We start from the raw sequence: 10,528 nt of genomic DNA, 5'->3' as shown, positions 1-10,528 counted from the left end.
TCAAGAATGAGATCAATTTGCAGAGACTACCCAAGCACAGACTGTAATGCACTTAAGACTCTCAAAATTAAAATAAAAGGAATATGCTGTTTGATCCAGAAAATTGAATCTTAAACCATCAGAACAGACATGTGATTTTTGAAAATAACTCTAGTTCATTTTAGATTCTCCCATGGTTTAAACCATGAGTGTATCTGATACTGTGCTATGTCAAGCAAATGTAAGCAGGAAGAACTTTGCCCCATATTCACTGAACGTGCAGAGTCCACTGGTAAGCATTCATCCATCAAACAACATAACAGCTGGGTGTGTGTCACACATTAGCTTGTAGCGACCCGCGGCCCTGGGTTGACACAGGAAATGGCCATTGAACACGAAGAGTTTCCATAGGCCGCTGGCAGAGCGGTGAAGCTGGCCGATCACCGCTGGTGGATTGCAGGGGGACCATCGGGTCTGGGCATCCGAGGTAACCAATCGGAAGCCAGCCTGCTCAAGCCATGCCCCGGTGGTGACATGGCCGAGCAGACTATAAAAGGCGGAGCTGCCACTGAATAAACTCAGTGTCGAATACACCCTATTCTTTCTTTCTTCTCCTGCGGATTCTAGCTACAGCCTTAGGGCTATAATTGATAGCTATAATCTAGCTGTAGCCGTACTGACCTCGCTACAGTGGTGACCTCGACTGGTCCAAATGGTGCTTTGTTCCCGAAGATGGAACAAATCAATGCTTTGAAGCTGCCTGGTTTCTGGACGTTGCAACCACAGGTGTGGTTCCAGAAAGCCAAGGCGCAGTTCGCCAACAACACGCGCTACTACAACATGGTCAGGACACCACAGCCTGCATCATCGACTTCCTCCACCAGCCCCCAGAACAAGGAAGGTACGTGGCCATCAAAGAGCTGTTAACCCTCACTTTCGGGCTCTCAAAGCGCTGGTGCGCTGTCCGACTATTGCATATCGATGGTTTGTGGACAGGGCCCTTTCTGTCCTCAAGAGTGACATGCTCACTCTCAACGATGGCCACACCTCCTTCCCCTTGATCCAGCAGATCCTCCTGGAGAGGTTGCCTGAGGACATCTGGCTGCTCACCACAGAGGAAGACTTCGATGACCCCAGGAAGATGGTTGCCTGAGCAGACCTGCTATGGGCAGCAAAAAAGGGTCGCCTGTGCTTTGATCTAGCAAGTGACAGGACTGCATCATCAGCGTCCAGCCAGGAAGACCACCAACCGACCACCTAAATGCCATGCCCCACCTGTTAGTAGTACTATTTCTATCACCAACGGTGGGTTCCGAGGCCCGTCAATTCCACTCCCCAGGGAAACGCCCAGGCCAGCTGTTGTTAATGGTTTTGACAAATGGCCAACTGCATAGCCTGCTACACATTCAAGACTTCCTATCGGGGCACACTTCTTGGTGAACACTAGGGCACAATAGAGCGTCATTCCCTCGACCAGCCTGGAGGCCCACTGCGGCAAAGAGGGCAGAGAAACTCTGAGTGGCAAACAGCTCCAACATCCAAACATTCGGCACCCACACCATTCCTCTATGCTTCTGGGACAGACAATTCACTGGGAGGTTCACGGTGGTGCACACCCAGATATTGCAGTGACTCTCACTCAAGGGCACTGAACTAACCAGCCCCTACCTGCACTCAGTGAGTACTACAGACAATGAATTCGCTCAGGTCCTAGCAGAATTCCCCTCCATCACCATGCCTCATTTCCACTCAGCAGAACCCAAATATGGGGTGAGGCACCAAATTGGTAGAGGGCTCTCCCTCCCCTCCATGCCAGGCTGCGGCGTCACCTCCCCCCACCCGAGAAATTCAACCTAGCAGGGATGAGTTCAAAAGGATGGAGAAACTCTGCATTGTGCAGCGCTCCAATAATCCTTGGGCCTCCCCTTGCCACATGGACCCCAAGGAAGCAGGTGGTTGGAAACCATGTGGAGACTACCGCCAACTCAACAAGGCCACCATACGAGACAGATATCCCGTGCCCCATATGCCAAGTTGGTATACAGCGCACCCCTAGTTATACCGGAAGAATTCATGACAGCCCCTGAGGACCGTATTGTCCAGAATATGCGAATGCCTAGGTACCCTGGCCCCTGCTAAGCCTAGACCCCATGGCCAACTTATGTCCCAAAGAACTATACTGACTGTTTGTTCAGCAGCCTTATGAGTGGCCATACTGTGTCCTCCAACACAACGGCTCCATCTGCTTTTTGGACATCGGCAGCAGGGGAGAGATTTTCACACTTGACTGGTTGAAACCAGCCTACTTGGACTTTGTCCAGCCCATCACTCACCCGACCCCACAGCTCAGGAGTTAGCCTCCTTAAAACAGCACCCCGATTGCCGGTTCTGGGAGGGGTCGTGTAGCAGCCCGTGCATTGGGTCGATACAGGAATGGCTGTCAAATGCAGTGGCCAGCAAAGCATTGTGCGGGCTGAAACTCACGATTCCATAGGCCGCCAGCAGAGCGGTGAAACTGGCCCGATGTATCACAAGGGGCCTAATTGGGGACTGAGCATTCAAGGTAGCCAATCGTCAACTGGCCCACTCAAGCCACGCCCCAGTGGTGATGCAGCCGAGGTACTACAAAAGGCAGAGCTGCCACTGAATAAACTCAGTGTCAAATACACTCTACTGATGAGTGTATCTTCTGCAGATTCGAGCCACAGACTAAGGGCTATAACCAAGAGTAATAACCTAGCTGTAGCCGAAGCGACCTTGCTACAAGCTCTTCCTTTTGCCCAAATTCCTCTGCAACGGCAGATAAAATTTGTATGCAAACTGCTAAAGGGAAGTATTGAAATGATCACAATTTTGTTATTGACTGGAATAGACAGGTTTAATCTACCAGTGACATCTTGAAGGGCCATTGCTTAAAGGTTGGATAGACAGAATAGGAGCTAGACATAAGTATGCATGAAATGGAAGCAGGCGTTGGCCATTCCGTCCTTCCTGATTGTTTTGACAATCAGTGTCAGTTCTTTTTAAGATAAATATAGAGGGGGGGCATGGCAAGATGGTGTAGAGGGCAGACATGCGATCCCACCCCTCCTCAGCCAGTTTTTTAAGCACCCGTTTTTAAAGTTTATCTAAGCGATTAAAATTTGTATCTTTAATTTTGGGAACATTAATGGGTCATAATCGTGACTAATATTAAAAAAAACAAAAGCTCAATTACAGAAGAAATTACCTTTTAAAAGTGCTGAAGAATTGAAGCCTACCTGTCCAGCTGAAGCCACGGAATTGTCGTTTGGAACCTCCAAGGCACAGAGAACACCTGCCAGGCTGAGTATTACACCAGCGCCGACCTTGTCTCCACAAGATGGCGCCGGCATTTTGATGAGCTTGGCCGGAGTTGATTCGCACGTTCGCGATATCGGACGCGCAGGCGACCCGGCTGAGAGAAGAGCCCTTGAGCTCGAGCTGCCGTCGGGTGAGCCGGGGACGCGCAGAATGGCGTCGGAAGCTGCCTCTGCGCAGTCCCTGGCCTTGCTGGGCATGCGCGGTGCTTCAAGGGTCCGTAAGTTACTAGACCATGTGTGGGCTGTGGGGGGGGGGGGGGGTGGGGGGCCCAAGCGGTGGCATCCCAAAGTGGTCGGAATGCTGCCGTCGGGTGTCCAGACCCGCAGCCGCACCGGGAAGGGCCCAACAACGTTGGAAGAAGAGGAAGACTTATCTTTAACGAGCAGTTCACAGGAACATTTGGAGGTAGAGTCAAGAGAAGGTAGACCTCAAAATGTGGAACTGGAATATGGAATGGAGTCTGTTTGCACAGTCTTGGAAGCAATTGTCTATCATATGGACAATATGTCTAAACAAATGACTCAAGGATTTTTGGATGTGACAACTAAAATATCTAATATGTCTGAAGATTTATCTAATATGTCTGAAGATATATCTACAGTTAAGAGGGATGTCAGTAAATGTATTAAATCAGTGGATACAGTGCAAGAAATTTTTTTAAAAATTGAAACAGCTTTTTCTGAATGTAAAATTCAAGTTGAACGTAATAAGGAAAAAAATAGAGAAAGTGGGAGATTTGTTTGTGGATTGGGGAAATCCAGAAGAAAGACTCATTGAAAAAAATTGATTCATTGGAAAATTAAAGTTGGAGAAACAATGTGAAAATTGTGGGTCTTCCAAAAGACATTGAAGGGTCGGATCCAATAAAATTTTTCAAGAGTTGGATTCCCGAGGTGTTGGGCAAAGAGTTTTTTTTTTGGACGGTTTAGTATTGGAGAGGGCACATGGAGCATTACGAAAGAAACCGTTACCGGGACAACAACCATGAGCGGTCTTAGTTTGGTGCCTGAACTATCAAGACAGAGGAATGATACTACGATGGGCGGGACAGAAGGCAGGACAAAGTCAATCTCCAATGATGACTCAAAATATTTTTTTAACGTAGATTTGAGTCAAGAAATTATTAGGTGACGACGGGAATTTAATTCGGCTAAAGAAGTGCTGTGGCGGAAGGATTATAAATTTGCTTTTCGATATCCTGCTGTGTTAAAATTCTTTTATGGCAACTTTCAATCTCAATTTTTTGAGAATGATAAGGATGCATTAATTTTTGCTAATTCATTACTGGATTTATGAGGATATGGAAGCGTTTTGCCACCGTCACCTAAAAAGAAGTGAAATGGAAATGGGCAAAATGGGAAGAATGGAAAGAAAGAGGTTTCAACACAAAGTCTTATTGACATTGAAGATCCGGAACAATCATTGGGAATGGAGTCATTGGGTTGAATATATTTACAGTACTGGATTGTATTGATGTGAATGATGTATTTCTGGCTGGGGGGGTGGATAGCACTGAAATCTTTGATAGTCATCTGCCACTAATGGGGTTTACCACACCCAGTTTTTTTAGGGCGTTACTACCTTTGGGTAGTTTTTTTTTGGAGGGGGGAATAATTAAAAAAGTTTTTATATATACTTGTCACATTTGTGGCCCGAAATGTGAAGTTAATAAAACATTAAACACAAGTTTTATCAGGTAAACTTCTCAGTGGCTTTATTTTCCCGTTTCCTTTGTTCTCCTGCTTGTGTTCTTATCTCTCTCTCTCATACCACGTGACTTCCGGTACATCTCATACATATTCATTATCATGACATCCCTCCTTTAATCAGAAATAAACTTTACCTTCACTTACCAATATCCCTCGGAAACCTACAAACATCGTAACTAATGGTAATACTATAATTCAACTACATAAAATTTACTTCCTACAGCACTCATACATGCACTTTATGATATAAGATTAAAATACTGTCCCAAAGTTCTTATTAAAACTATGGCACAAAGTCTTCGTATCGTTTGGGCGCTTTCTGGTTTTGTTTCGGCCAGCCTGCGATATTGTCGTCGCTTCTCGGTTGTTCACTCTCAGCGTCGGAAATACTGCTCACCATGGCTTCGGGTGTTTCTCGCACTCTAGTCACTTCATCAGGAGTGCTGGTAACTGCCTCTGGAACATCATCAGGTCTCTCAGTTTCAGCATCTCGTATTGGCCTTTCAACCTCTTCACTCGATATATCTCTGGACTGGTACCTTTTTACACCTGATACATTTCTCTTATACAGGACTCCAGTCGGAGACTTGACTGTCACCATGCTGCCACTTCTGGATACGACAGTATAGGGTTGATGGTAATAAGGTGTGTCCAGCTTACCACCAGTTTCATGCCTCACTAGAACATTATCTCCTGGCATGATGTCTGAGAGTATCTTCTTTCCACATCTGATAACGATCTGCTGGCATAGGCAATGATTCTTGGTCCTCCATCATGCATCTGGACCAACACGGCTCCTAAACCAACCGGGCTGTCATCCGCTATGACTTTGGTTGATGCCGCCGGTTCGTAATATCCAAGAGTTTTTGCATCTGTCAGACTTTGCTTCAGCGCTGTGAACGCTTTCTTCTGCTCAGATCCAAAATGAAATGGTACACCTTTCCTGGTTAGTTTCCTTAGTGGTTCTGCCACTGTAGCGAAATTAGGAATGAACTTTGCACAAAAATTGACCAATCCCAGGAAACTCCTCACCTCTGTTGCGTTCTGAGGTGCACGTGCCTCTGCAATAGCTTTCACCTTGGCCTCTGCAGGGTTTAGTCCTTTCCGTGTAAGTCTGTGTCCCATGAAGTCCATTTCTGACACACCGAACTGGCACTTGTTTCCATTCACGGTAAGGCCTGCTTCCTGTAGTCTAGATAGTACATGCCTCAACCGTTTGTCATGCTCTTCCTTCGTTCGTGCATGGACTATGATGTCGTCAGAAATGTTGGCAACTCCAGGAATGCCTTGAATCACTCGATGGATTTCATACTGGTAGATCTCCGAAGCTGCATTAATTCCAAATGATAGTCTCTTGTAACGATACAATCCACAGTGAGTCACAAATGTTGTTACATCTCGGGAACCTGGATCCAGCTCTAATTGATGATAGCCCCATTTCAGATCAATTTTTGAGAATACCTTGCTGGTAGTTAGTTCTTGAAGTATTTCCTCCACCGTTGGTATAGGGTGTCGTTCTCTAATTATAGCTTCATTGGCCATTCTTATGTCAACACATAGTCTTATGTCACCCTTTGGTTTGGGCACAATCACTACGGGACTGACCCATTGTGTCGAATGTTCCACCGGTTCAATAATGTCTTGTTCGATCAATTCTTTAATTTTGGCTTCGACTTTCCCACGAAGTCCAAACGGAGTTCGGCGCATTGGTTGTGCCTTGGGTTTGACCGTTTCATCTACCGCTAGCTTCAATTGTCGACCTTTCAGCTTTCCTACTCCTTGGAAGACTGCGGGGAATTTTTGCTTCATATCCTCGTATGACAGAATTGAATTGACACAAGCTCCAATATGAAGTATTGCCAGGTCTTGCGCTGTGCTTCTACTCAGCAATGGTTCTCCCCTCTCTTCTATGACCATAAACTCTGCTTCGGTGTACTTATCTCCAGCTTCAACAGTTGCAGTAAAACATCCAATGGTCTGCAATGGCTTGGTTGCTGTGTATGGATACAGTTTCTTGGAATACTTCTTTGAGGTACAGATGATCTTTTTCCTTTTCAACTTCTCCCATAAATGTCGATCAATCACATTACTGTCACTGCCTGAGTCTACAATGACCTGCACTGTCACTCCACCAATGATCACTGGGACCTTCTCATGATGTACTTCATTCAACGTAAATTGGTAACACCTCTGTTCCTCCTGGGTATCATCATCGTCACCGTCTATCTGGCGAATGGTATCTTTCTTTCCAGGATTCTTTCCTTTCCCCCAGGCTTTGCCTTTGGAAGTTGTACTCTTCCTCTTCTGGTCTGCATTGGACTTGCTTTTGCACTTCTTTGCAAAGTGGTCCTTACCTCCACACTTTCTGCAAACTTTGCCTTTGGCCGGGCAATATGGGTCTTTTCCAAAGTGACCTCGGTTTCCACATCGATAACACTCCATGTTCTGTGTCGACGTATATCTTGGCTGATTATGGCGATGTGAGAGCCTCTTAATTTGCTGGCTTGAGTTGTCTTTCAGGGTCATGGTATGAAATTGCCCTTCAACAGCCTCTAATGCAGCAGCAATGGTTAAAGCATCGGTGAGTTCCAACTCACTCCCTCTTTCCAGTAGACGTCTTCTGAGTTTATCTGATCTGCAGTGCTGTACGACTTGATCCAATAATTGGTTGTCCAAATCAGCTGGCATGTAATTGCATCCAACAGCTAGCTGGCGTAGTCTCGTCACGTACTGAGCAATTGTCTGACCATCTTCTTGTCTCGTTCTCCGAAACAAATGGCGTCGAAATGTAGCATTCGGTGTCACTACATAGTGTGCATTTAATGCATCTACCGCTTTCCGGTACTCATCCTTTCTTCCAGTATTCAAAAGTGTCTTAAATGTTTCCCGAACTGTGGGTCCTGCAGTGAAAAGAAGTAGCGCCCTTCTCTGCGCTTTTTGTTCAACTGTACCGGTATCTACGACTGTCGGTGTAGGATTCAAATTCTTCCAGCCATGCCTTCCACTTCACACTTACAGTGCTTGCATCACCCGTTGGGTCAAAATGAGCAATTCCACTATGTGTTAGAAAGTCACCGTCTGCCCCAGCCATGAGGAAATATTCCAGCCTGAGTACTGAGTCAAAGAGAAAATTCTTATCACCTTGAAGTTGTCTGTAATCTTGTTTAGTCTTTAATTTTCTTCAAGCTTCTTTCATCCTCGTCGCCAATGTCACATTTGTGGCCCGAAATGTGAAGTTAATGAAACATTAAACACAAGTTTATCAGGTAAACTTCTCCGTTGTCTTTATTTTCCAGTTTCCCTTTGTTCTCTTGCTTGTGTTCTTATCTCTCTCTCATACCATGTGACTTCCAGTACATCTCATACATATTCATTATCATGACAATACTTTCTTTTAAAAAAATATTTAGGGGAGGGAGAGTGGTTTTAACTTACTAGAAGGAGAGCGATATTTTGTAGTAAGTGATTATATTGTTAGTTTATAAGGATGTCTAATTTGAAATATGCAACTTTTAATGTTCAGGGGTTAAATAATCCGATTAAGCGAAAGCGAGTTTTGGCTTGTATCAGGAAAATGAAAATTGATACTGCCTTTATACAAGAAACACATTTGACTGAAAAAGAACATTTGAAATTGAAGAGAGATTGGGTTGGCCCTGTGTTTTAACTGTGTCTTGGATCCTTTGTTGGATAGATCCCCAAAAAGTATAAAGAAATCGAAGATGACGATACAAATTGGGGCCTTGATGAAGGATTTAAATTTGGTGGATATTTGGAGAAGGGTTAATCCTACAGAGAAGGATTTTTCTTTTTACTCATCTCAACATGATTCATTCTCTAGAATAGATTTTTTTTAGTATCGGTACATTTACAAGGAAGGGTATTACAGGTAGAATATAAAAGCAGTGTTATATCAGATCATTCTTTATTATTTTTTTCTTATCTAAGTTCAGAAGTGGTACGTATATCTTATAGATGGAAATTTAACACAATGTTGAAAAAAACCAGAGTTCGTTATCTTTGTTAAAGAACAGATTACTTTTTTTTTGTCTGAAAATGCTAATTCAGTAAAAGTCGTTTTATGTTATGGGATGCGTTAAAAGCTTATTTAAGAGGACAGATTATTAGCTATACCACTAAAGTTAAGAAGCAGTATATGGCAGAATGATTAGAATTAGAAAAGTAAATTGATGAATTGGAGAAGGAATTTAAGAAGGAAGTGACAGAAGATTTTTAAAAAGTGGCTTTGACTAAATTGAAATTGCGTAATAATATGTTGCAGACTTATCAATTTGAATGCCTGATTAATCGATCTAACCAGCGTGATTATGAGTTGGGTGAGAGGGCACATAAGATACTTGCATGGCAGTTAAAGAAGGAACATGTTTCATGGATTATTAATGCTGTAAAAAAGAATTCAACAGTTACCTATAAACCTCAGGAAATTAATGACCAGTTTTATTCATTTTATAAAAAATTATATTCTTCTGAGGGGAGACAGGATAATGGTTCTATTGATTCTTATTTATCTAAGTTAATTGTATCAGCATTAGAAGAGGAGGATGTTATGGATTTGGAAACTCCATTTACAGAATTAGAGATTAAGGCGGCTATGTTGGAAATGCCCAACGGAAAGTCACCAGGTGATGATGGGTTTTCGGTGGAATTTTATAAAACTTTCTATGAAGATTTACCTTCGGTGTTTGAGGAGGTATTACAACAAGCGAATGAACAACATGAGTTACCAGAATCTTGCTTTAGTGCTTTAATTACTGTAATCTCGAAAAAAGATTATCATGAGACCCGTTACGGGATTGCTTTGTAGGACAGTTTCTTTCTTTCAGTCATTTGAGAGAGCGTTTTGATATTGCTGAAAATTCTTTATTTGTTTATCATCAACTTCGATCTTTGGTGAAAAATATGTATGGTAGAGAGATTATTTTATTTGTATTGACAGAATTCGAGTCTTTGATTTCTTCTATACCAAAAAGGGGTTATATTTCTGTTATGTACCAAGTATTACAAGATAATATGGATAAGCCGAAATGGGAGAAGTCTAAACTTAAATGAATTTAGCTTTTGTTTTTCCTGAAGATTACTGGGCAGATATGTGTCATGATAGGGTTACTAAATTGACGAATGTACGGTATGGAATGGTTCATTATAATTTTCTACATCAGTTGTATTTAACCCCAGAGAAATTGATAAAATATGATCCATCTATTTTTTTTAATGGGTTATATGATTCCTTTAAAGGGATTAGGGTTGGATAAATTTCAAATTGCATTTATATATTTAGCATTGTCTGTAGCTCGAAAATGTGTAGCGAGTACATAGAAAGATAATATAGTGATTAATATAATGAATTGAAAGCTTGTATTGTTATGGAAAAAATTACATATAATCTGCGTGACAATTATTCTTTTTTTGTTAATAAGTGGTTACCATATTTGGAATGTATGCATTTAGATATATTTTGATTTATTATATACTTTTAG

General features: G+C 42.8%; 1 protein-coding gene and 1 long non-coding RNA gene across 18 annotated transcripts in view; both read left to right on the top strand.

Moving 5' to 3' along the window:
- LOC138761066 (hypermethylated in cancer 2 protein-like) overlaps positions 1 to 10,528 on the top strand; it is a 101,810-nt gene that overhangs the window by 59,895 nt on the left and 31,387 nt on the right. The gene's annotated exons all lie outside the window — the stretch shown is intronic.
- Positions 1 to 10,528, top strand: part of LOC138761069 (uncharacterized) — a 74,073-nt gene that overhangs the window by 32,158 nt on the left and 31,387 nt on the right. The gene's annotated exons all lie outside the window — the stretch shown is intronic.

The sequence above is a fragment of the Narcine bancroftii genome, chromosome 4, assembly GCF_036971445.1.
Source record: "Narcine bancroftii isolate sNarBan1 chromosome 4, sNarBan1.hap1, whole genome shotgun sequence".
Taxonomy (NCBI): Eukaryota; Metazoa; Chordata; class Chondrichthyes; order Torpediniformes; family Narcinidae; genus Narcine; species Narcine bancroftii.
The sequence above is the reverse complement of the archived record's forward strand: the minus strand, read 5'-3'. Positions and strand labels throughout refer to the sequence as shown.